The following is a 24,458-nucleotide window of genomic DNA, read 5'->3' on the forward strand; positions in this document are numbered from 1 at the left end:
GATTCTGGGTGGTGCTTTGGAAAAAATGATGGATTCTTTCTCATAACAAATGAAAACCATTTCAACCACAAGATTCAATAAAAAACAAACCATCAACAGTTTGAATTAATTCTCAACGTTTGCCCTCTCCCCAAATGTCCAAATATTTTCCATACATCTTCCCTTTATTCTATAGGGAAGTTAGGCTCCTCTTTGCATTTCTGCCCAGTGTCAGTCCTGAAGCTGCTGTGCTGGTGCAGGATTTGCTGAGCTCACTGTTGGGTCCTGACACTCCAAAGCACATTCCCAGGTGTGAAGAAGACTTTTGGGTCTGGCTATCTCCTGCCACCCCAACACCAGGCAGCTCAAGACAAGTCTTTGCAGGAAGCTCATGAGCTTTGTGCTCCTGGTTTCTACAAAAGCTGGAAATAAAATACTTGTTCAATTCCAGTCCTTTTTGTTGTATACTGTGCTGGAACAAAGCAGATTTATTTGATCTTTAGGAGCTTCATATATGAGTAAACATGAAGTTGCCTTTTAAGATGGATTAGTTAAAATGCATTGGATAATAAGCTACTCAAGCTAAAATGATTCATAAATTTATTTCTGTACTCATGGTTTTTGGCTGTTTCTGATGGTAAGTTCAGCTGGACAGAAAAACAATTATTGCCTGCTTGCTGCTTCCCCTTCTGGAAACCCTTGGAGGGTTTTGGTGTTCTGGCCAAGATGTGAGTTTGTGAAAGGTGTGGGGAGTGAGGCAGCCTCCTGCCTTCCCCAGGGAAGGTGGTGAGGTTGCCATGCCTGGAGTGGGTCTGCTCCCACCTGAGCAGGGAAATCTGTACTGGCAGAGCAAGGCTGGTGGCCTGAAGGTTGTGTTTGAGGGAAACAGGGTGGGAGGAGAACAGCAGCACCTGGGAAGGCTTCAGTGCTGGCATCTCCAGTATTGCAGGAGTTACAGATGTGTCCTACTGCTGGGACTGATACAGGGGTGAGGAAGTGAGTGAGGATTTCTGTGCTGAAAGCAGAGCAAATGTGGATTGGGTTGGTGCAATCCCAGAGCAGCCCAGCCCTTGTGGAGTATGGGAAGGAGCTCTGGTGGATTCAGCAGTGGTGCTGCAGCCCCAGCCCTTAGGGAGTATGGGAAGGAGCTCTGGTGGGGATTTAGCAGTGGTGCTGCAGCCCCAGCCCTTAGGGAGTATGGGAAGGAGCTCTGGTGGGGATTTAGCAGTGGTGCTGCAGCCCCAGCCCTTAGGGAGTGTGGGAAGGAGCTCTGGTGGATTTAGCAGTGGTGCTGCAGCTCTGCCTGTGAGCGAGGCCAGAGGAGGCTCCAGCTCTTGGCACTCAGTGTGACCCAGATCACTGTCCATTACAGAAATAGTTTGTTTCCTACTGTCCAGAGAGTTACTGGAGAAATGGAGGTGTGGGAGTCATCAGAGCAACAGCAATACTGGAGTTTCCTTGGCATGTGGCAGAGCAGCTCCATTTCTCTCTGAGGTGGTGAGGCAGAGTTATTTATTTACCAAGGCACACCTACTTCTCTGCCCATGGGAAATGGCACCATCCCACACTGGGGACTGGGGATTAATTTGGGATTCCCACAATTTGTTTGTGGCTCTTGAGTGGGCAGGTTGTGTATCTGCAGTTCTTCAGGGTCTGACCAAACTCAAGTTTCCAGATTGTTTTCCCAGTTATGACCCCCCATAGGGAAATCATTCACTCCCAGGTCTTTGTTTCATTGTTGAAATGATTTTCCAATCCATGAAATTCCTAGATTTACCACGACTCTCACAGTGCCCTCTGACCTGACAGTGATTTTGAGGTTCCATCAAATCCTGCTTTTAATCTGTATCAAGTATGGGAAGGACATGACCTTCCCTAGATTCTACCACCATTTGCTGTTTCTTGACAGAATCCCTGGGCCTAAGTAGAAACAGTAAATGAATTGGGAATCCAAACTTTTGGTTTCTGCCTGGTGCAGACACCCATGGCAATGATTTGGTCTCTAAGACACTGCAATCTGGGGCAAGGGTGTGATACGGGAACACCACAGAGCTCACCAGCTCTAATCCTGAGAGCAAGATAAAATAATCTGACCTTTCCTCTCTAGCATGAATGTTTAATAATGTGTTACGTGCATGTGTATTTATAATAATTAAAAAAATTAAAACAAGGCTCTCCACTGCACACACTTGTCCCTCTGGGGAGAGGGTGAGAGAACAAACATGTGACAGATGTTTGTCATGTTGCTTAATGCACTACTGGAAAGCACTCAAGATACCACAGTGATGAGTGCAGTATAAGAAACAGATCTAGAAAGAAAATATGGGGCTTTTACAAGCTCATTCTTGAGCATCTTTCCTCTACATCCTCTTTTCCAAATTTAGTGTCATCATGATAAAGTTCATCTCCAGAACTGTTTCAGCAGCTCATTCCACAGCTAAGGCTTATGTGCCTTAAGCAAATATCTTGCCTGATAAGAAAACACCTGAAAACTCTTCCTAATCATTCCTCATCACTTTAAATTTCATTTCTAGATGGTGTACAAGCATTTGTTTGTCTAGGTAAGCCATATAAATTACACCAGTAACTAGTAATGAAAGTGATTTGCTCTTTTTTGTTTTCTAATCTCAGCTAACACGTCTAAATGTTGTGCTGTTCACTACACATAAACAAGGACTGTAAGTTTGTATTAATTAGTTGAAAAACCTGAATGGTGTTTGATTATTGATGCATGCAGCCTGTGAAATACAGGTTAGTTCTTAAACTCACTGTATCTCTGAGTCTGATTGATGAGATTCTCAGATTTTTATTCCCAGAGAGTTTTCCTCTGGACAGTTACGTCCTGTGTAGGTGGAAAAATTCCTTTGAAATAGTCTGGGTCTTTAACAATCCTTTTGCAGATCAATCTTAAAAATGGAGCTGGGCTACTTTCAGTGTCTTGATCACTGTAATAACTGAACTGAGGGAATTATGTAGTCTTTCTTAGGCCACCCAAAATCAAACTTAAGGGACTTATTTGTACTTTGGTTGGAGAATCTATTTGCAAAATGGGTTCAGATTGAGTACTTTAATTTCTGTCTGTTGCTTGTTAGTATTACATCCAGAATGCTGCACTGGAAGGATGTGACAGCTCTGCAGTTGAGGATTTGAGAAGCCCAGACTTCAGGTTCTCTGAACACTGAATTCAGATCCATAAAGAATCACAACAGAATCTTTAATCTCACTCTGTTTTTCCTGCAGCCCTGTGCTTGGGCAAACCTTGCTGTGCTCAGAATGGGTTGGGTGGTGTGAGCCTTTATTAACTTGCTGTATAAAATCTTTGAATTAAAGTGAAGGTCAGTCTAAGGAGAGGTGGGGCAGAAACACAACAATTAAGGACACCATGTCTCAATTAAGTGACATGTGAGCTCCACTGCTCCTCCAGAAATGTGAATGTAAATCCTCAGCTGTGCTGTGGTAAACAGGGCCTTCAGACCCCAGTGGCTCACCCTGATGTAAATTCTGCCTTTGCAGCAATTCCCAGGGCTGTTCTAGAAAGCTCCTTTTGGAAGTCTGTGCCATCCATAACTCTGTGAGCTAAGAGAATGCTCTGAGTTGCACAGGCAAGAGCCTGAGGTTTGCAGGGTGCTACAGCCATGGTGTGAGAGCCATGGAGGGCAGCAGGGCTCCCTCCTGTATTCCTTCAAAATATAAATCAATTTGCATTTCATAGTTTTAATTCCACAAGCCTCACTAATGGCTATACCCAGTGATTCCCTCATTTTCCAAAAATGTGCCCACACTGCCTCTTGAAGTGATTTGCTCAATTCTGTCCCTGCACTGCTGACTTTGGCAGCCTGCTCTGCATTTCAACCACAGTTGTGTACAAAAATTTTGCCTGACCTGCTTTTTAGCTATAGCTTTCCCTAACTCTCATGTATGGCTCCCTCTTTTAGAGGTAGTTTTTCTGCTTCTCCCCTGCACTCCATTCTCTCAGGCTCTTATCTAGATCCTTCAAATTTTCTTGCTAGTCTCTCTTTCTCAGCTCCAGCCCTGGCTCTGTTCCCTTCCCGCTGTGACTCACTTTTCCCAAACCCCCTGACTCATGCTGCTCACTCACTTATGCAACAGCTTAATCTCTGCAATTTGCTTCGTATCATTAGAAGCAGCACATAAAACCAGGAGGTGCATTTCACCAGGGCTTTGGACTTGTGGAGAAGAAATGCTGCCCACATCCACCTTCATCTTATTTAGGCCACTTGAAGCTTTTCTCCTCCTTTCCAGCACATACCTGTCTGTTGTGCTCAGAGCTGGAGAAATGTTTTCTTAACTAACTGAAGTGTCTTGCTCCTGTGACTGAAGTGTTCAGCTTGCTGGCTCTTAAAACATTGCAATATATTACAGCATCTTCTTGCTCTCTGTGTACATTCTCCTCAGTCCAAACAAAATGTTTCCAGGTTGCTTTTCTCTATCCTGGTCCATAGCAACCTTAATATTCCACCACATAAAAAAAGAAGGTTCTTAAAATATTTTATAGGATTGAAATTCTTATTTCTGTCCCCGCTGAGGAGCATCAGTGGAGCAGCTAGCTCCTGAATGATTCATAGAAATCCAAATCCAGGATGGTCTCACCAATGTCAGTGTTGCACTTGTTATGGGCTGCAGTGAACCTGTTCTCAATTTGTTTTGAATGTAAACCATAAATATTTTACTTAATGGGTCTAAATTCTTTGAGTTCTCAGTGTGAGTGAGGCCAGCAAGTGACTTGGTCTATTTTTCCAATGGATTCATCTGAAGAGCAAACATCAGCTCCCACGTCAGCAATGGCACCAGGCAGTCTGATATCAGCCTCACAGTGATCTGCACAGGGCTGCAGCATCACTGACAATTTACTTAACCTCAGCCTTCTGCCAAAACTTTCCCTTTCTGACCGCTTCATTAACTTCTGTTCTGTCTGGAAGATGTTTCATACTGGCATCTTTCAGAAAGAACCACCTGAAGATAACATACTGGGAAAAATTAGACCTCTACAGGTCCTCCATGACTATGGGCTTATTTTATTTGACCAAATTAATTATTCTGTCCCTTATTTATGTTCCTTATATTGTTCTTGCAACTGAAGCCAGGCTCACTGCTATGTAGTTTCCTGGATCCTCCCTGATCCTTTCTTACACATAGGAACAACATTAGCAACCTCCAAATTCCCTGGTTCCCTCCCCAGCCTTAGCAAGCTATCAACTATTTCTGTCAAAGGCTTTTCTATTTCCCTTGCTACTTCCTTCAACATTTGCAATGTTATTCATCTGGGCTGGATGCCCAGACAGCTTTTAACTCATTGGTGTTGGGAGGTTGTGCTCTGTGGTGGTAGAGCCCAGCATAGGATCTGTTACATAACATCAGGGCAGGAGGCAGCAGGAGATGAAATATCTTGAGAAATTTCCCATTTCTGGAGTGGCAAAACCTGCTAATGCAGAGACCTTCACTCCAAGTGCTGTCATGAGGGACCCTCTCTAATTCTGCACAGCTCTGCAGCAGCCCAAAACCTCCCCCTTTTTTGCTGGTTTTTCCCTTTTAAATTTTCCTTTGCCCTTTCATGTGAGGTATATTGGCCCGATTGCCCTGGTAACAAGTTTTCACAGTTGAGCGAAGGTAACCTGCACAAATACTTGTTTGCACAGGAAAAAGAGATGTGAGAGCCAAGACCTACATTTAAAGCAAATAGGTGAGGTAGAATGTTTAAATTAATGAGATTTTCCTGAAAAACTGTGCTCCATTTGGTGTGCTGAAACATTTCCCCTCTCCCATTTGAGAGTGCAGCAAAGCAAGTTTCTTGTGGATTCATCTCCTCCTGCTCCTGGGGGTCATGGCAGAACACAAGAGAAGCAAAGGAAAGCATTGATGTGGTAAATCTGGTAAATTTGCAAAAAGAGAACTGAATGCACCACAATTCATTGTGTGATTTTGGTATTTGGACTGCAAAAGTGTCCAGAGCAAGCTCTGTGGATTTGGGCAAGTTGCTCAAGCCCAGAGATTCCAGGAATGGGAAGGTACAGGAAAAGCATCCTTCTATGAACAGGCCAGAGTTAACAAGCTGCCCTAAGTGAGCCTGCCCTGCAGTTTTCTGTCACAATTATCTATTGTCTCTGCTATGTCCAAAGCAAATTGACTTATCACCCAGAACAGCTCAATAAAGGAGGGAACCGTGGCTTTCAGCACTAGAACATCTCCCACGTGCTTGTGAGAGGCAGGCAGCTGAGAAGGGAGAAAAAAAAAATGAATGAAGCTTTGGACTGATGCATTTAAAAATGCTTTTCTTCCTTTCTCCTGCTCTTTCCCTCTGTGTGAGATGCTCCTTCCCTCTCCAGCACACACCAAGCACTCTGGGAGGTGAATTGCACACAGGAAATGGCTCCTAATCCCAAGATCCTTTGGAATTAGATGGATATCTCATTATCTAACCACAGCCACGGTGAATTAATGTGCCACATAAAACATTGGTAACACATTAGAATGATCACTGCAAGTGAGAGTGGTGTGGCTGATATGGTGTTAGTCTGAGGCACAAGGCCACAAACTGTTCCCAAAAGGATTTCCTATCCAGTGTTACTCCAATGTTATTGTTAAAAGAAGAACATGGACAATAATCTGTCCTTGTGTTTAAAGTTTCTCAAAGGGAAGAACACTTTAATCCCCCATTAGAAGACCACATTGTTAACCATTAGTCTTCCCACTCATTGAAAGCAAAAGTATTCCATGCCTTTGATGGATCTAGATTAGTTTAAAATTTGTATTATTTGCTTTATTTTTGCTGGAGCCATGAATGGAGTCATTACAATCCACTAATTCAGAGCAATATATCTGTGAGTCTCTGAGTGCTCCAAAACCTGAGTTGTCATAATGGTAAACTTCTTGATTTCCATTTTGCAATAGCTTATTTTTACTTTCAGTAGAGTATTTCCTGCTGTTGCTTTCTTGTGATTTTATGCTAGAGGTCTAACAACTTGTGCTTTTTGGTTCATGCCTGCCCAAGTGGGGATCACCCACCCATGATGACCAATACACTTGGACTGTGCTCAAAAACAACAAGGGTGGATGAAACTATTCCATTATTGCAGATGAAAGAGTTCTCCCCGACATCTGGCATATCATCTTCAAAACTGATATGGAACACTTCCATAAATTCAGCTTAACGTTGTTTTTGTGAGTGTTCCAAAGTATTTTTAACATGAAGAAATAGCATGCAAACTAATTTCCTATTGGAAAGTAAATGTCTTGTTCTTATTTCTAATTCACACAGTTATTAAAAAAAGTAAAAAATAAAAAAGGATGTTCAGTTAACTTGAAACATACTGGTTTGTTTACTCAAGTTAATGGAAAAGCTAGTCAGTGTTTGATGTAAAGCTGCCCCCTTGCTTGAAAGAAAACCAAACAACTGCTTATGAATTATGAATATCTCCTAATACTTTCCAGAATTATCTGAAGGATGTATTTTTTTCTTAATTATGTACACTTGAAAGTTCCAAGTTCCCTCTTCATTTCCATTTTGTTTATTTCTCTCCTTGGAAACCTCGTAAGCGTTTTCCTTTAGCTAGGCTTGACTGAACAAAATATCACTGCTACAACCTGTAAGATTGGGGAAATCAAGGCCTGAAAGCTCATTGTGGTTTTTAATTAGGAAGTTGGAGCTCATTAAAGCTTTGCAAGCATTTTCACAGCACTTACACTGGCAGCTGCTGGACCCTGCAAAGGAAAATAGAAATATCTACCCAGAAAGTGAGTTCAGGGCACACTTCAAAAATCAATTTTCATTCTGAGACAGCTCAGAAAACAGCTCCTGCAAAAAATGTTGCTTATCTTGTATGCTGGCATGCCTTCCAGTGGTTCAGTCCCAGGCAGAAGCACAGGACCTGATTCTGGGGGTTTTTGGTAGCAGATGTGTTGCTGACACAAGAAACAAGGGACCTTTAGAAGGAACTTCAGGTGTAGGACAAGTGACTTAGAATATTTGCTATGAGCCCCATTTTATCAATACCATCTCCTTCCCCTTCAGCTTTTGCAGGCTGAATGAGCCTTTTTAGGAATTCCAGTTTCCAAGCTGAGAACATTGAAGTTCAAGCTGAGTTCAATAGCAGCTCTCCAAAGCAGAGGGCTTATCTAAATGATGATATTGTTTTTAGCACTAATCATCCTATCTGTTGGCAGTACCAACATGCTGCAATCTCCACAGCTCCCCACGTAAATAAGCAGATTCCTGATGCTGTTCCAGCTTCAGAAATGCCTTTGAAGGCATTATTTAGTTCTGAATTTTTCCTATGTGGTTATGTGATACTTTTAGCACATGGCTGGGTGTACCCACAGATGCCTTGTTTTGAAGAAATGGATCTAAAACCTATTTCAAGTGTAATTGGCAGGCACTGGGCTGTGAAATAGAAATGGTTAAAAGAAATTCTCACTTTCACGCCTCCTACAGCTTCTGAATGATAGAAGAGTAAAAGCAAACTATGGAAATAGTACTTAAAAAAAGACACTTCAGTTGATTTGGTCCAAAATATACTCTGGGGATGGGAGGGGACTGGAAGAGCTGGGATAGAAAAACACAATGTTCAGGTTGCACAGTTCAACTGAAGTGAAAGGGTGTGCAGAAGTTAAGGTTTCTGTGGCAATATAAATTTGACTGTGCCAAAAACAAGCAGTGTTAGGCAGTTCTGGTCTAACAAACCATCAGGAACTGGATCTTAGAAATTTTTGTTTGTCTGTTTTTCCCTAAGAATTCTTATTAACTGCCTCCTCCTTAGAACTTAAGTGGAAAATTCAATTTTCCTTGTAATTCTTCACATGAAGAGAGCTTAAAATTGAGTTTGAAGTTTTAAAAATTCTTTGTTTGTAAGAGAATAGGTACAAGAGGCAAAGCCAGGAAGGATCAAAACTGAGGCAGAGGCACCAGGGGAAAAGAAATCAATCCTTTGAAGGTAAAATAAAAAAAAAAGTATGGATACTAATGAAGGAAGGAAAATGAACATGGGAAAAGCAAGATAGGAGCCCAAGGGAGGTTGTGAAAAAGGGGAGATGGATGAGAGGGGTAACTGAAATAAACTGAGGGTGTGCAGTCCACTGGAGTTAGTAAGTTACAGCAGTGCTTGGGAAGTATTTGTTGTTCTTTCAAAAACCTGACAAAAAAATTCTGAAAACTGAAAATTATTATTATTTTTGGCCCCATTCTAAGATTTTTCTGGGGTTTAGCCACATTTTTTTTTCTTTGTTCTTTCAATGAGTCAGTAATAAATAAAAATGAACATTCTAAAAACCAGAAGTTTCCTTGGGAAGAGAGAGCTATTTTTTCTTCCAAATTTCCTTTGCCTTAAAATTGGGATGTGCTTTGCTCTCAGGCTGAGGATTTGCCTTCCCAGCTGCTTTTAAGCAATCAAGTAGAAGTAGCAATTGGGACAGCTTTGCTCCTTTCTTTCTTTTATTTTTTTTTCTTTTTCCCCTGGTGTTTGGCTGGGAAGTTGCATGGGTTTGCCTCAGAATAGATGCTGTGCTACCATAATCCTGGCACTTTTCACTGCAAATGAGATTTCAGCAGTGTTTCCTAGAGTAAGTGGAGAACTCCTGAAGCATTCTGAACATCCAGCTGCAGGGCTGGAGGGAGGGGGAAGTGCAGCAACCTGCTTTGTTTGCCTGAGCATGTGATTTTTTTCCTTTTTCTTTTTTTTTTTTTTTTTATTTTAATACCTTGTGATCTTCACAGACTCCTGGCGAAGCTTAAAAGGTTAGCTTGAGAAGGGAGTGGCTATCATTTGTTTAGAAAATAAATAGCAAAAAGTAGGCCAAATACCAGTAAAGTTCCAGTTTTAAAATATTAAACTAACACACAACATTGCTGACCTGGAAAGGTCACATGAAGTGGGAGAAAGGATGTATTTAGAGTGACTGCCAGGCAGGACGTGGGATCTCTCACTGACTTGGCAGTAGATACTTCAGCTCTATTTGCTGTTTCTAATGCTCCTTATTTGCTAAGTTGTTAAGTTTGACAAGATCCATGCTTTATTTGTCAGTATTTACATGGTATTAAGCAAGTGTGTAAATCCATGCAGAGGGTAACCAAGGCCTAGCCTGCCTGCTTTTCCTGCTTCATCTTTGGGTATTGACAGGATGCTCAGAAACCTGGGAGAAGGGAGGCTTGGAGGGCTTTTCCTTTGGGGAGTGCTATCAGATAACAAGGTTATTTGTGACAAGTTTAAACTTGCTCAGTCTGGTGGGATAGGTTCAGTGCTTCCAAATCTATCAGTGTGAGAGTGAGGAAAGAAATGACTGCTGAAATGACAATAGAGCTGTTAGAATTCCTCCAGAAGAAGCAGGAAGATTTAATGGAAATGTAAAGATGTCAGCATCCCTCTGTATGGCCTGACTTCAGGGCTCTTGGCAAGCGTGGAGGAGAAAACCCAAGGCAGCAGATAAATAATTGCTGCCACATCATCCCAGCACATCATCATCACTGCTGGATGAGATGAAAGGTATTTACAAAGCAGAGGCTGCCAGCAGAACACAGGCAGCTCCAGCTGTAATCAATAGGAGCCTTCAGCTGAAGCAGAGCCTGAAGAACAAACTGAGTGCCTTTGGAAATGTCTTCCACGGTGAGCTCTGGAAAGCCAGCCCAGCTCAGCAGGAGCAGGACATGGGGGAATGCAGTGGAGTTTTGCTCCACACATTGTTTGGTGGGCTGCAAAATTATACTTTCCTTCTCCCCCTTAAATCTCCCACTCTTGTGTTTTTCTTTCCCTGTTCCTTTGGGTTCTGCCCTTGTAATTTTTCAAGGCAGAGGATGTGCCTTTGTTTGTGAAGAGCGAGGCGAGTTTATGGCACCCTATTCATTATATTTATGAATCATATCTAACTGAATTTTTCCCATAGCCCAAAGGTGGCTGATTGCCCAAAGGCACTGCTCCTAATGCCTGAGTTTTCTATTTATAAGGTGCATTTTAGTTGACATCAGAAGCTGAGGGAAAGACTTGTGCTTGATATCACTTCTGCCAAATGAAACCCACAGAGAAACCGTGGCCAAAGGAATTCTGTACAAAAGTTGTCCGGGCTCTGTAATTTTGTTCACGTGGGTGCATGGTAGCATGCGCCAGCTGCCAATAAAAACACTCTAAAATAGATACAGCCCTGTGCAAGTCTCCAGATGATCTTAAAATGTACAGAACACAGGTGAGGGAGCGTGGAGAGACAACCAGGCTTTGTCAGGACACAGCCTGGTGAGAAAATCAGCTTTTGCAAGGTGGCTGTGAGAGGAAAAGCAGCTCCTCCAACAATCCCTGCTAGTCCCTGTAAGTTGATGAAATTCCTGAAAGAGCACTTTAGAACCAAATGAGAGAAAATTGTTGCTTTTGAAGGCATTTGTGGTTGTGACCAAGTGTGGGTGCTCCCCAGAACGTGTTGATGCTCCGTGAGCAGCAGAGCCAAGGACAGGCTCCAAGGAGGGAACATTGGTCTGGGCCATTGCTCCAGCTCAGGAGAGCCCTGGATCTCTGGCAGGGCTTGGAAAGCTCCAGCAGCACAGATCCAGGACACAGGGAGAGGATCTGTGGGACAACCATTAGCACTGGTGCCTGTCCAAACCAAGCTTTTGCCTCCAGAGAACGGCAGGAATAAAAGGAATTGGCTTTGCAGCTACCGGGGGAAGGGAAGGAACAAGCCTTGACAGATTCTCTGGACAAGTTTTTTGAATACTTTGTGGCTTGAGATGCTTCTCTTGCTTCTGGCCCCAGGAAGAAAGATGAGTGGGAAGGTTTAGAGCCATAGAATGGCTGGGGTTGGAAGGAGTCTTAAAGCTCATCCAATTCCAACCCCATGTCACGGGCAGGGACACCTTCCACTGTCCCAGCTTGCTCCCTGTCCAGCCTGGCCTTGGACACTTCCAGGGATGGGGCAGCCTCAGCTTCTCTGGGCAACCAGGTGTGCCAGGGCTCACCTCAAGCCAAGAATTTTTTCCCTGATATCTGATGTAAACTGACTCTCTCAATGCAAAGAAATTAATTGCAAAAAGTTCCTCTCCATCTTTCTTCCAGCCATCCTTCCTGTAAAAGCATTGAGGACCTTTTTAGTTATTTTTTTTTCTTTCCCCAAAGTGTTTTTACTTGGTTCTTTGTGTGTTCTGTTCCCCTCTTTAAAAGGCATGAGATCCCAGATCTTTGTGCTCTTGCAAATGGAATATATGAGCCAAGTGCCAGGGATGCCTGTCTGCATCTTGGCACATCTGAGGGATGCCCAGGACATTGTCTGTACATTATTTGGCACTGCCTGGCTGGCTGGAGCCCACAGCAGACAGCCATGAACGTGTGATTAAAATCCACTGCAGAGCTTCATGGCTGGGCAGGATCCACAGGGAAACATGAGGGCCTCAGATGCTGCTGAACACAGGCCAGTGGTGGATGGGCAAAAGAAATTCTGCTCATAAATTCTTGCAGGATGGGAGAAGAGATTTCTCAATTTAGACTTTCACCAAAGCTATTGGAAAAAGCAGTCAGTGACACTTGGGGTTCTCAGAGATGCCTGCCTGCCTCAAATGCCTTCCAGATGGATTTAATTCCAGTGCATTGATTGCCCACCCAGCTTTGTGGTGCAGCAGGTAAGGACAAGCCCATGCCATCCTCACTGAGCTGCTGGATGGCAGCAAAATTGACTGGTGGCTCTTTCCTCCTTGAAGTGCTGCCTTCCAGGAACTGATGGGGCAAGAGGTGAACTGGCAAAAGATGAATCTAGGGGAGGCTAATTATATCCAAGTAATTAATGCCAGGAGCAAGGAATAGTATGAAAAGGTGAAGGAAGGAGAGATGTAGCTGAGTATTAGGAAGATAGAATAAATGATCTATGAACACATTCATTTCTTACCTATAGGATAAAGGGGAGGATTCTTAAAATTCTAAAGTTGGAGTGTTTTAAAGTAATTTTTCAAAGTAATTTACTAATGCTATTATTTATGCAATTACAGTTGTTAGCTGGAATAACCCAAACCAATGTGTGCAGCATTAAGCCTTGTCCCAAGCTGATCAACCTCAAATTCCTTGTGTGGGTTTGGGAGGTCCAGCCTGGATTTCTCTCTGCTCTTGGCTTTCAGAAGCTCTGGCTGTGGAGAAGGATTCCCTTGTTGTGCTGCTCCAAACCTGAACCAAACCCCAGGATGATGCTCAAGCAGCAAACAGAGAGGACAGAGGGGGACATTTCAGGGGACAGCAAGGACCAGGTAATGAAAGTTGTGGGTTGTAAAGATTTTTTAACAGCTTTTTCAAGATATTATGTTTTATAATGCTCTGCTGAAGAGGAGAGGAAGTTTTTTTAGCAGACTGAAAACATGTGGGCTTCAGTAACTTGAAAATTTTCATAGATAGTATTTAACCAACTGCCCTGATTTACAGGCTGGGTTTAATGAATCAGATGCTACCAATAAATATGCAAAACACCAGTGGAAGACTAATGACAAGATTGGTTTCTAGCAGTTAATTGAACATCCTCTATAGTGAGATCCGTATCTAAATTTATTTAGGATCTAACAGACTTAGTTTGCTTTGGAGATTTCATGGACAGGCAAAAAAAATCAGCCTGAAAGAAAGGAAATAATGTCTCAGCCAATAACCAGAGGGTCTTCTGAAGGGATTTCAGAGGTTCAAAAACACCTCTGACAAATGAAATCCAAGTCATTAAGGTTCTTGTACCCTGTTATTTTCTTGACTGGGAAGTGTTCAGTGTGTTTTAGGATCAAGTCCAAACAATTTTTAAGGAGTTTGGTCTTGTTTTCAATGAAAGGAAAATAAAAAGGAAGCAAAGTATAATAGATAAGTAAGGCTAAATACATATTAAAAACAAAAATCTTTTCAAAGCAAAGAACAATGACCTCTTATCTAGAGAAGGTTCAGCAAACAGGTTAATTCTTCATATCACCTTAAAACTCTTGGGCTTGATTTATTATTCCCCTTATTTGTGCAGGAATTTTTATTTACCCCACAAGGCTCCACACTTATTACATGTACATGTGCTTGCCCAAAATATCCAGTGGTGGAGAGCAAGGCCCTTGAGCCAGAAAAGCAATCTGGGAGGTTCCTGGAAAGATCTCTGGGGATGCACAGTTACGTGTCACTCTGTCCCAAAGCAGCCCCTGCATCCATCTGCTCCTCAGGAGGGACAAAACTGATCTGGTTTGCAGATCATCAACAAGCTGGAAATTCAGCTTCCAGAAGGGCTAAGATTTTACAGAGAAGACACTGAGGAGCTGGTTCTTGTAACCAAGCCAGGCCTCATTTCCTAGAGAAGTGGCACGAGGTATTTAGTGAGTAAAAGTGACAGCATGGCCTCATCTGGCACTGCAAATTCACAGTCCTGTTTGAGCCACCATAAATCATCTGCTGTAAAGCCTCTGGTTTCCTAAAGGAGCAGCTTTATTTCATTAACTTTTTGAAAGTGACGTTGCTAATTGTACCATAATTTATCCAGGACCACAGTGTGAACTGCTGTTTTCAGTCAGGTTTTGGCCCTCATTGCCAAGAGTTTAATAAAGAAAAGAGGAGGGGGGAGTGAGGAGTTGAAGAGAAACAAGAATGGAAGGGTATCTAAAAGGGGCAGCATTGGTAGATATTATAGATATTATCCCAGATACAAGCTGGGATATTCAGCAGAGGGATCTGAAGTGTCCCAGCAATGGAGCTGCAAGCTGAGTAAACAGGCAATTCCTCCCATCAAGGCTACTCCCTCCCATACTCTCAAGCATTTCCTACCCACCCATGAGTAGGATCAGCGTGTGCCTGGTATTGCAGGCTTGCTCTGGCAAGTTTAGTGAGGGGTTTTAAAATAAAAGTTCCTAGCAACAACCTGATTGAGGCCAGCAGCGAGCAGTTGTGTAAACTGAGGCATGTGCAAAGGTGTCAGGGAAAATACTGGGATCTGAATGTGTGCTTTAAATGCTGGAATGCAACTGAAGGTGTCTTAATGTGACACTTCAAAGTACAAACAAGTGGTTTGTTAAAATCAGTCTTGATATTCTCTCAGTACTTTGAGAAGCTTGGTGGGCACTAGCTATGAAAATATCTGCAGTTATTCAGAGTTCAAGTAAGCACAGTCATGGATCAGTGAAACTTCCCTTCTTTCCTTGTTTGTGGACACACATTGATACTATTATTTTTTTGGTTGTTTTTAACTGGAAATTAAAAAGCTGCAGAGATTCACTTGTAGTGGGAGTTGGGTCATGGGAGGCTGGGAATGACATTCAGCCAGTCTGCTCCTCAGGAAAATGTTTCCATTCAAACTTAAGGCTGCCCAGAATTTTTACCTCCCCTTATGGAGAACACCTTTTCACTTACACATTTGTAAGAAAAGAAAAAAAGTGTTTTCCCCCCAAGTCTGCATTTTTAGCACATCTCTTTTGTGTGTGTCAATCCAGGATGAATTGTAAAGAGGGATTCTAGGTACAGGGAAAACTTTTTTCCCCATTAGGGCAGTCAAGGTGTGGAACAGGTGCCCAGAAAAATTCTGTGCTCTACTTCCATGGGGTTTTTCAAGCCTGACTGGATAAATCTCCCAGGTCTGATCTCAGAGCAGGATGGAGACCTCTCTCTCAGGCTGGAGAGCTCCCAAGGCTCCTTCTCACCTGAACTGGGCTGCTGTAAACAGACTCTAACCTATTAAGCAGCATGGAGAACTTTGCTACCTTTCTTTCCTCTGACTTGTTATAGTGTTCTTCAGGCAGGAATTGGGTGCAGTGAGGTTTCTGATTAAATCATGTAGGGACTGTCACACAACTTTTTTTTAATGCAACCTAAGTAAGTTCAAACCAAGCAAGTTCAGCCCAGCTGTGAATTAAGAGAAGAACTGTAAGGGAACCAGTTGGTGACCACTGGGCTAAACTGTGAAATTAGTGCTAAGAATAGTTAACAATGGGACATAAGCATTTAGTTTTTCAATTAAGGACAAATGATAGGAATGGAAAAACCTGCATATTATCATTCCAGTTTTTAAGGGCTGTTGTGTGTGCAGCCCATCCCAAGTGCATCCCAATGGGACAGTAATGCTGTCTGAAGCTGGCTGTGTGTGACAGAGGCAGCTCTGGAGCAGCCATGTGTGTGATGGTGCATTCCATGGGGATGGGCTCCATCCAGGCACATCCCACTGCTGTCCTGCTCTCAATGTTACAGCCAGATGAAAAACCACTTTTGGTTCCTGCTGCCTTTTTGCTGTTTTTCCTCTTCTTACACGCTTGGGATTTTTCTTGCTGGCTGAACCCCCCAATGACCATTGAGGATGTGAAAATCCAAGCAGTCCCTTTGGTGTGTTTAATGCTTTGCTTCCAGCTTCCTGCTGGGGGCTGTGGCAGGGCTGGGACCCCACCCTGAGGACCAGGCAGTGCAGTGGCTCCCCAGCCCCTGCCTGGTCACACATGAGGAATGTGAATGGAGCCCCCGGGGCTCCTCAGCCTCACCAGCCAGAACGTGCTGAGGCCACTTTTTGGCTGGCTTGGATGTGACAGATACTAAAACAAAGAATCAAATGCAAGGAATGAAATGAGCTGCTCCTGCTGCTGCTTTTGTCCCAGATGCACCACTGAACACAGCGAGTGTGGGGTGTGATGTGCTGGCTCAGTCACACATCACAGAACCCTCTGAGTTAAAAGGGATCATCAAGTCCAGTCCTTAAGGTAAGAGGTGCATGCCCCATAAACTGGTTTTAGTGAGGGACAGCTCCTTCTCCATGCACATCTTGTTCAGGAGAATGGGGCCTTGCAGGGCCCTGGAAGCTGTGCCAGTACTCAGTGTCACTGAATTTCAGTATTGCTTGCTCTGCCCCACAATAACAAACCCTGATTCCTGTGATGACAATATTCTGATATCAATACCTGATTGTTTTATATATAAATTCCACTTGACAGCTAACAACAGGATTATTTATACACCACTTTGTCATAATTACAGAAAATTTTGTCGGAATTTCCTAATGGAAATTTTTAACAATCCCAATTTTTAACAAAACTACACTGGTCTGTGCTCTCCCAAAAAAAGCTCAGCCTTCTGCAGCCTGTAGGGCCAGAAGTGGTTCCATTATGGGACTGAACATCTGATGTGCACCAGGCTGATTAGCCAGAGCTTTGGGGAATTGGCTTGGTGCTCAACCCACAGATAACAGCCACTAAATCCAGAGAGATGGAAAACATTCTGACTGTGCTTTCTCCAAGTGGGCACTGGGAGATACCTCAGAAAAGTACAGGTATCACCAATCTGCTCCTCAACAATCAACCTCATCCTGACATTTGTTAAGAATTGAGGACTGCCCTAAGCATAAATTAGGTTTGTTAATCTTTTCATAAGTTGCTGCTTTTTAACTTCTGTTCTCACTGTATAAAATGTCCAGACCTTTGTTTGATCAAGTTTCTAAACTGTTGGCCTAACGCCCATCCCATGGCAGAGATTTTGGGAAGCATTTCCTTCTCCAACCATGCCACTTTCCAGCATCACAAATACTCAAACTGTGAATTTCAAAGGGGGAAAATGCAGCTACAAACCTGCCTTGATTATTTCTGTATGGTTTTGCTACACTTTGATCTACTGTTAAAACCTCTCTTCATGCCCAAGCTGCTGCTCTCTCCTGTTGTCCTGTTTTTCAGTGTCCCCCTGTCCCAGGCTCTGCAAACAGCTGCCCTGCTCCTGAGCTGTTTGAGAGGGAAGGAAACCAAGCAAGGGAACAATTCCTGCATCCCAAACAGCCCCTGCATGGCTCTGGAGCTGGGGAATCCCCCAGGAAGCTTTTAGGAGGGTGGAGAAAGCAGAGACAAGATCAAGAGCAGCACTCTAAGCTGTGCTCAGGGGAAGAGCTGAGGGTGTTCGAGGGTGTTGCTGGGTGGATCCCCTTGGCTGATTTTGGGGTTTGGCTCCATTACATGGCTGTGCTTTCAATTTATTTCAAAGGTGCCTGGAGCCTTATAAATCTGCATACATAGTAAGGAAGAGATTCTCCTCACAGTGGATACTGAACTCTGAGTGTAACCAGAATGGAGAGAATGTTTGGATTTAAATACATAATGAAGCAACTTTTTTGTAAAAATGTCTTGTCTAGAAATGGGGAATTTTCCTTTTTTATAGGCATAGAGAGCCACAGTTTCTAACAGAGGAATACTTTGTCTTGGAACACACACAACAAAGTTTTCCCTTCCCCAAAATCATCCTTTTTCACATGCTGATTAAAATCTATGAATACAGTTTCTGGATTGTTTAAATAATGGTCAGTGTTTGCAATGGGGAAAATGGGTGGGTGTTTTTCCTTCAGCCAAATTTTCCTGCACCAATGCTCTCAGAAGTTTGGTTCTAACTCTCTTCCACCTCAGGTTAATTCAAGCTGGAAAGTTCTGCTGCTCCTGCAAACACTAGAAAGCCAAGAGGTGCTCAGTGAGGGTGTCTATAATTTTTATCTGCTTGTACACTGCTTTCTGCTGCAGGGAAAAAGTGCTGGAAATGTCAGGAGTATCTTTGGGTATTGCAACCATCCCCAAATTATTTTCTACTCCAGCAACACATAAGGAGAAAGTGGGAAAGAAAATCTGTCTTGATGCTTCAAGTTAAGGCAGATAAGACTGAGGAAGGTCTGGATGCAGAGCACATACAGGCAGGATGATGTCAGGGAAGAACATGATTTTTCTTTCCCCTTGGGAAGTGGGAATGACTTTTGGATTCTGCTCTTTCCTGATTTAGGCTCCAGCAACTTCTGGGAGGAATGAAGTCAGGTGTCATCCACAGCCCCCAGGGGCAGAGCAGGGGTTGCTCCAAAGCCCTGCTGATTTCTGATGTGATTCTGTGCTCACTCCCTGTGAAATATTCCTGTATTCCTGTTTAACTCACCCAAGGAGTGACACACAAGTCCTTGTTTTACCCAGGCCTTGTTTTAGCATCTCCAAGTTCTGTGGAGAACTGGCTCCTGATAAGAAAGTCTCTTGAGAGCAAATTCATTTATGAAGAAAGTGCTTTAAAAACTACAATCAAGGATTTGTTGCTTCTAAAAGTATTTTTAATTCTACCTACTCTGTATCTCAGACAATTGAAATTCTCTCCAGAGTAAGTTTAGACAGGAGAGAAATTGTTTGTCCTGGTTTTTATTTTTATAAGATAGGTCACATCAGCTAAAATCCCACTTAAATTTCTGCTCATTTTGCCATGTTTGATTCCTTTGCTCTGTGTAAGATTGCTATTAACTGTTAACTTGTTGCCAACCTCTTTAAAACCACACAGAACATCGTTACCTGACAAAAGCCCTTGCATTTCCCAATGCTAAGTACTTGTGACAACAATCAGCTCTCACAGTATTGAAAAGGATTTCTTTCTAAATTTATAAAGCTGCAAGGTATTCAGGAATTTCTTGTCCAAATTACTGCTTTTCTGGAATTCTGGGGGTTTATATCCCATAAGATGCTCAAGTACAGAGTCAGATTTGCTTAAATCATCTCACACTGGGTCATGCACCAGACCAGGAGTTTCCTTCTGGTTAAATCCAGCTCTTAAAGGAAGGCTCAGCAATATCTCCTGCTCAGAGCTCATCAAAACAGGCTTAATTAATTAATGTCCACTCAAAGGCATGGATTTTTTAAATCAGGAGTAAATAAAGCCAGATTGAGAGTTTCCCAAAGTAAACATCTCTTCCCAGGAGCCAGACCTTCACACACTGAATCCTTTGTCATTCCATTGAAGAATTTCCCTTTGGAATTATTTATTTAAGCCTTTCAGTAACAGCAACAGACAAGGGGCTACTGAAAATCTAATTTTAAAAATGCTTAATTAAGAGCTTGGGATATATTTTGCTAGGAAAGGTCTAATTCATTCCTGGGCCTCAAGAACTTTTTGTTAGCACTGTAGCTTATAAAAGTGTGTGCAACAAATGTTTTCTTAGTCACTTTTTTCAGCTTTGATCATATAATTATACCTAACAAAAACTAGACATTTCTCTACTCTGCTTACAACAGGACCAACCTTTAACATGGTTTCAGATTAACAAATGAAACACAAATGGAAATGAGCATTAAAGGTGTTTTATAATAACTGCATGTGTGCTAAAATAGTTCAGAGCTCTGTAATTTGCAAGTCCCTGTTGTATTTTTAGTAAAGTTAAAAGGTAGATGAAAGAAGGTACACACAGCATTCTTGTGTATTTAGTATAGTTTTTTTTTTTTCAGGTTACATTTTGCTGTCTATTGAATTATGGCAAATAACTTTCTCTTCAAAACTGTTGCTAGCTGGCTGCTATGAAAACAAAATTTAGCAAATTAAAGATGAAACATATTTCTTTGTGAAATTTTGTACTTTTTACTAATGAACTTTATATGTCTGATTACCTATTCCATTGTCCTACAGAGAACAGAGATCTTATAAGCCCAGTTCAGATCTTCCAACCTTGTGGACTGAAGCATCTGAACCCTTTGACAGGTATGTGGCAGAATTCCCTTTGATAAGAACCTTCAGCCCAAAGGAGGCTTACATTGCACATGACTTATTCTAGACCATGCATAAATGATGATAGCCAAAAAAAAAGCAGCTCAAAAAGCATCTCAGAAGGAAAGAAAAGAATAAATATTCTTTAAGTAATGAAAGGAGGTGGTCCAGCTCAGCTTCCATCAATCCCAGTTAACACAGACACAGCACAAAGGGGTTGCCATGACAAAGCGCTGCACAAGAGGAGTTGACTACACCACAAAAAATGTGGAATGTTTAAGATGCAACCTGGTAGGTGAACTCAAAAATTGCACTCTCCTTGTGGTTTCTACCAGACCAAAAATATCTTGCTAGGAGGGAGTCCTGTATCACTCCCACTGCTTCTGACGGTAGGAAAATGGCAAAGCAGCAAGTGTGACCACCCTGAATGAATTCCTGCAGTGCTGGAGACTCTGGGCTTGGCTGGGATTCCCTAGCAAAGGACAGGGAGAGCAGCACAGGCATCCCTGGGTGGTGCAGGGAGCAGTCAAACAGGTCTCTGCTGCCTTTGCAGGAAGCTTTGCTCTTCCTGCAGGGCTGATTTGGCACACAGAAACAGCAGCTATCATCTGCCCTGGCCAGCACGGGAAGGGAGATAGCACTTGGAAAGAGAATAAAATGAGGAAAATAAGTTTCAAGTTTCAGCTCTTGAACTAGTATTCCAGCTTCCTAAATTTGTGTTCCGTCACTAGGGATGCTCAAGAAAAATCTTGGACCTTTGAAAAATGTGTCTGCAATGCTGAGATCCTTTGGAAATGTTCTAGCAAATGTGACTCAGTAACCCAGAGTACAAGAGTGAAAAGAAAACACAGGTAAGAGCACTTCCTTTATACACTAATTAATCTGAAGTAGGAATCAGGTTTGAAAATGGAGGAAAGAAGTGGTGGTTGAGAGAAAACCCTCCTGAACAAAAAACTGGGGAGAGGAGGAGCACAGAGCCTTTCTCAGGAGACTGGGAGGAAACAACTGCTCAGAGCAAGCACAGTGAGAAATCCCAGTGGCAATAGTGTCACCATAAAATTACCTGAGAGAGGTGCTCCAAGCAGCTGCCAGGGTGCCTTGGCACTGTGATGCTGTGGAATGCATCCCTCTGGGAGCAGGTTTTGGCACAGGGAGCACAGCCTGTGCTGCCCCAAGTGCTGCTCTGTGCCCCCTGCTGCAGCAGGTGACCGCCCTCACTCCTGCTGTGGCTTTCCTGCCTTGTGGGATGCACAGATCTGAGTGTCTGCAGCAGGTACAGGGAATTCCTCAAGAGAGAAAGAAGTGCTCTGAGCTGTTTAAAGGGGTGCCAAGTACTCTGAGTGCCAAGTCAGGACCAGGCATGAGCACATTCTTCCCCTTTGCTATCTGGTGTTAGTCCTGATTGCATTGTGAAAAAGACCTCCGGCTTAGAGAGAGGAATTCTGAAGGAGGACAGATGGCTGGAGTTTGGACTTTCTTCAGGCCATGTGCCTCCTGAATCCATTTGCTGTGTTTTGTCTGTCAAAACATCAGCCTCCTCCGAGCTACTAAGGCAACAGGCTTTAAAATCAACAAATGCAGCCCACGAGGATGACAGCCGAGGTGACTACTGTGTGATCCCATTCTCCTGCTGCAGGAAGCCATGAGAACTGCTAATGAGTTTACTTAAACTTGAAGTCCAGTGCTTGCCTGCATAATCCCAATTCAGGAAGCTAAGGTAAATACAATTTGGGGAAGCTTGCTTGCCTCTAGCACACTTAGCACGATGAGCAAATGGGAGGAATCTGTAACTGTAACACACTGAGTGTATTCCTGCAGGGGTCAGGACAATGGGAAAGCACTAACTGACTCAGGAAAGGAAAGCAGCTGCTAGTATTTATGCTTGTGATGGATGTTCACAGTAAAATGGTCAGACAGAACAGAGAATATCTCTCCAAGGTCTTGACTTGACACCCACAGCTGTGCAAATAGCACAGATGGGAAGATGATTCAGAGTGGCCTGATTTCAAAAATGCCCAAAACCAGGCCCTCAAAACAAGATGGGTTTTTGTGAACGCCCCTGTGGACCCTGAGGGCTGCTAAAGAGATGCTGCTTTGCAGCAGCTTCACAGATTAACAGCTTGAACAGTTGGTTGGGGATGGGCTGATGAAAGATGATCTCTGCATGATGTATCCAAATGTACAAGGAATTAATTGGAGACTACGAACAGAGAGCTGTGAAAGTGTCAGCTTGTGTCCTTCTGTGGGTCCTCTTAGACCTGCAGAATTCCTATGGCTTGTCCCAGTAATGAGCATTGGAGTGGCACGTGTGACCAGGTCAGTCTCAGAGTGGCTACAGCTGGCAGCAAGTGCTGCCCACTCACTGGAGTGCTGCACAAACACACGGCCTGAGGGAGCCCTGGAGCTGCTGCCATCCCAAACCACCCAACCAGGCCTCATTTCTCCTGCCACAGGCTCTGTCCTCACCCTATCCTCAAGCTCAACAGGCCTAGTGGTGTCACAGAATCACAAAATAAATTGGGTTGGAAGGGGACCTTGAGGATCATCTTGTTCCACCCCTTTCACTTTCCATTATCCCAGGTTGCTCCAAGCCCCATCCAGCCTGGCCCTGGACACTTCCAGGGATGGGGCAGCCACAAGGAGCCCTGAAGCATTTTTAAAAGCACTCCTTTCCTACAGGAAGGGGGAAAACTTTGCATGGTACAACAACAAGCTCTCAGAAACATTTCCATGGCTAAGAAACACCTATGGCTGTATTTAGGCTGTGTCTGTATCAGAAAATGGGTTGAGCCCATAGGATCAGATCCCAGCTTCCTGCAGAGGCTCCAAAATCCCAGTCCATGCCCTTCTGAGGCTCCCTGGAGCCTGGCCTGAGGGCTGAGTGCTCATTAGTGCTTGTGGCACATTAGTGGCACCCCTGGGGTGCATTTCAGGTTGAGTTTGAGCTGGGCTGGATGTGGCTGCACGTTCCAGGAGCTCTCAGGGAGGGGAATCAAAGCACAGTGAGTGGAGCTCATTAGGAGCTGCAGTGCCCCAGCCAAAATGCCAGGGAGGAGCCTCCTGCCAGGGCACAGCCAGGCTCTGCCAAGTGCACCTGCACTCCCACACCTTTAATGTTCTTCATGTGCCAGCTGCACATCCCTGACATATGTAAATATATATAATATAAAGTGATTTTTCTATGGCAAACATCATGAACTGCTCCCCCTTGTCCCTCTCTCCTTCACAGGACAACAAAAAGGATTCTACAGATGCAAAATTTAGCCTTATTTGACTTGTTCACAATTAATTTCTTGAGTCAAAAGCATAGCTTGGGTATGATAAGTTACTTTGAAAAGTACCAAAAAAAGACCAAACAAAAACACCCCTTAACCTCTACCAGTGTAAGGATACCTAAGATGATTTTGCAAGGGGAAGAATAACCACAGCACAGAAAACAAATTCATTTTTTTCCTCCTTCCACAGAGGAGGAAAAAAGCACCCAATGTCCACCAAGTCTGGACAGAACTCTGGAAAAATGTCATTCTCCCACAGAAGCAAGCACTGATCTCTCATATTGCAATCTACCTGCCTCCTGAATCTGACATTGCAGCAGCACAAAGGGTTACAAACAGGCTGCAGAAACAGCAAAAGCTAATCTAGCTCAGGAGCAAAAATGTTTGCTTACTTTATTGCTTGTGTTGCCAACATGACAGGAATTAAGGAAAATGAGTTCCTTTCCCTTCTCAAGTTTACAGGTTATTTGGTACCTTTTTTGGTCCCTTTTTGCATTCAAGTGTCATTAACATTCTAGGAGAAGCCAGTACTTTCTTGCAGACTAGGTTTGACAAAATTGAATTAATTGGGTGATTTTCTTTTGAATTCAATAGGAGCAGACTCAAATCACAGAGAGCCTAACAACAAAGTAAAATAAAACTCAGGCCTGAGTGCAGGCACAGAGTGCAGCTATTCATGGGTTTTATCAGGGAAAAATATCTGGGAACCTGAGTTAATTCAGTAATTTGTTTTAAATTATTTCTTACTCTGTTTTTTGCTCTTCCCCATTAC

At 43.2% G+C, this 24,458-nt stretch overlaps 1 protein-coding gene and 1 long non-coding RNA gene across 5 annotated transcripts in view; one reads left to right on the forward strand and one right to left on the reverse strand.

Moving 5' to 3' along the window:
• The window catches only part of LOC135446156 (uncharacterized), a 58,105-nt gene that overhangs the window by 30,296 nt on the left and 3,351 nt on the right, over positions 1-24,458 (forward strand). For 2 of the 3 annotated variants that reach the window (XR_010439677.1, XR_010439679.1), the window contains exons 2-4: positions 13,076-13,201; positions 20,334-20,405; positions 21,143-21,262. This is a non-coding gene — a long non-coding RNA (uncharacterized LOC135446156). Of the gene's footprint in view, positions 1-13,075; positions 13,202-20,333; positions 20,406-21,142; positions 21,263-21,944; positions 24,439-24,458 lie in introns of those variants that run through there. The other variant, XR_010439678.1, reaches the window with a different exon arrangement.
• Positions 1-24,458, reverse strand: part of EFEMP1 (EGF containing fibulin extracellular matrix protein 1) — a 45,851-nt gene that overhangs the window by 14,198 nt on the left and 7,195 nt on the right. The gene's annotated exons all lie outside the window — the stretch shown is intronic.

The sequence above is a fragment of the Zonotrichia leucophrys genome, chromosome 3, assembly GCF_028769735.1.
Source record: "Zonotrichia leucophrys gambelii isolate GWCS_2022_RI chromosome 3, RI_Zleu_2.0, whole genome shotgun sequence".
NCBI lineage: Eukaryota > Metazoa > Chordata > Aves > Passeriformes > Passerellidae > Zonotrichia > Zonotrichia leucophrys.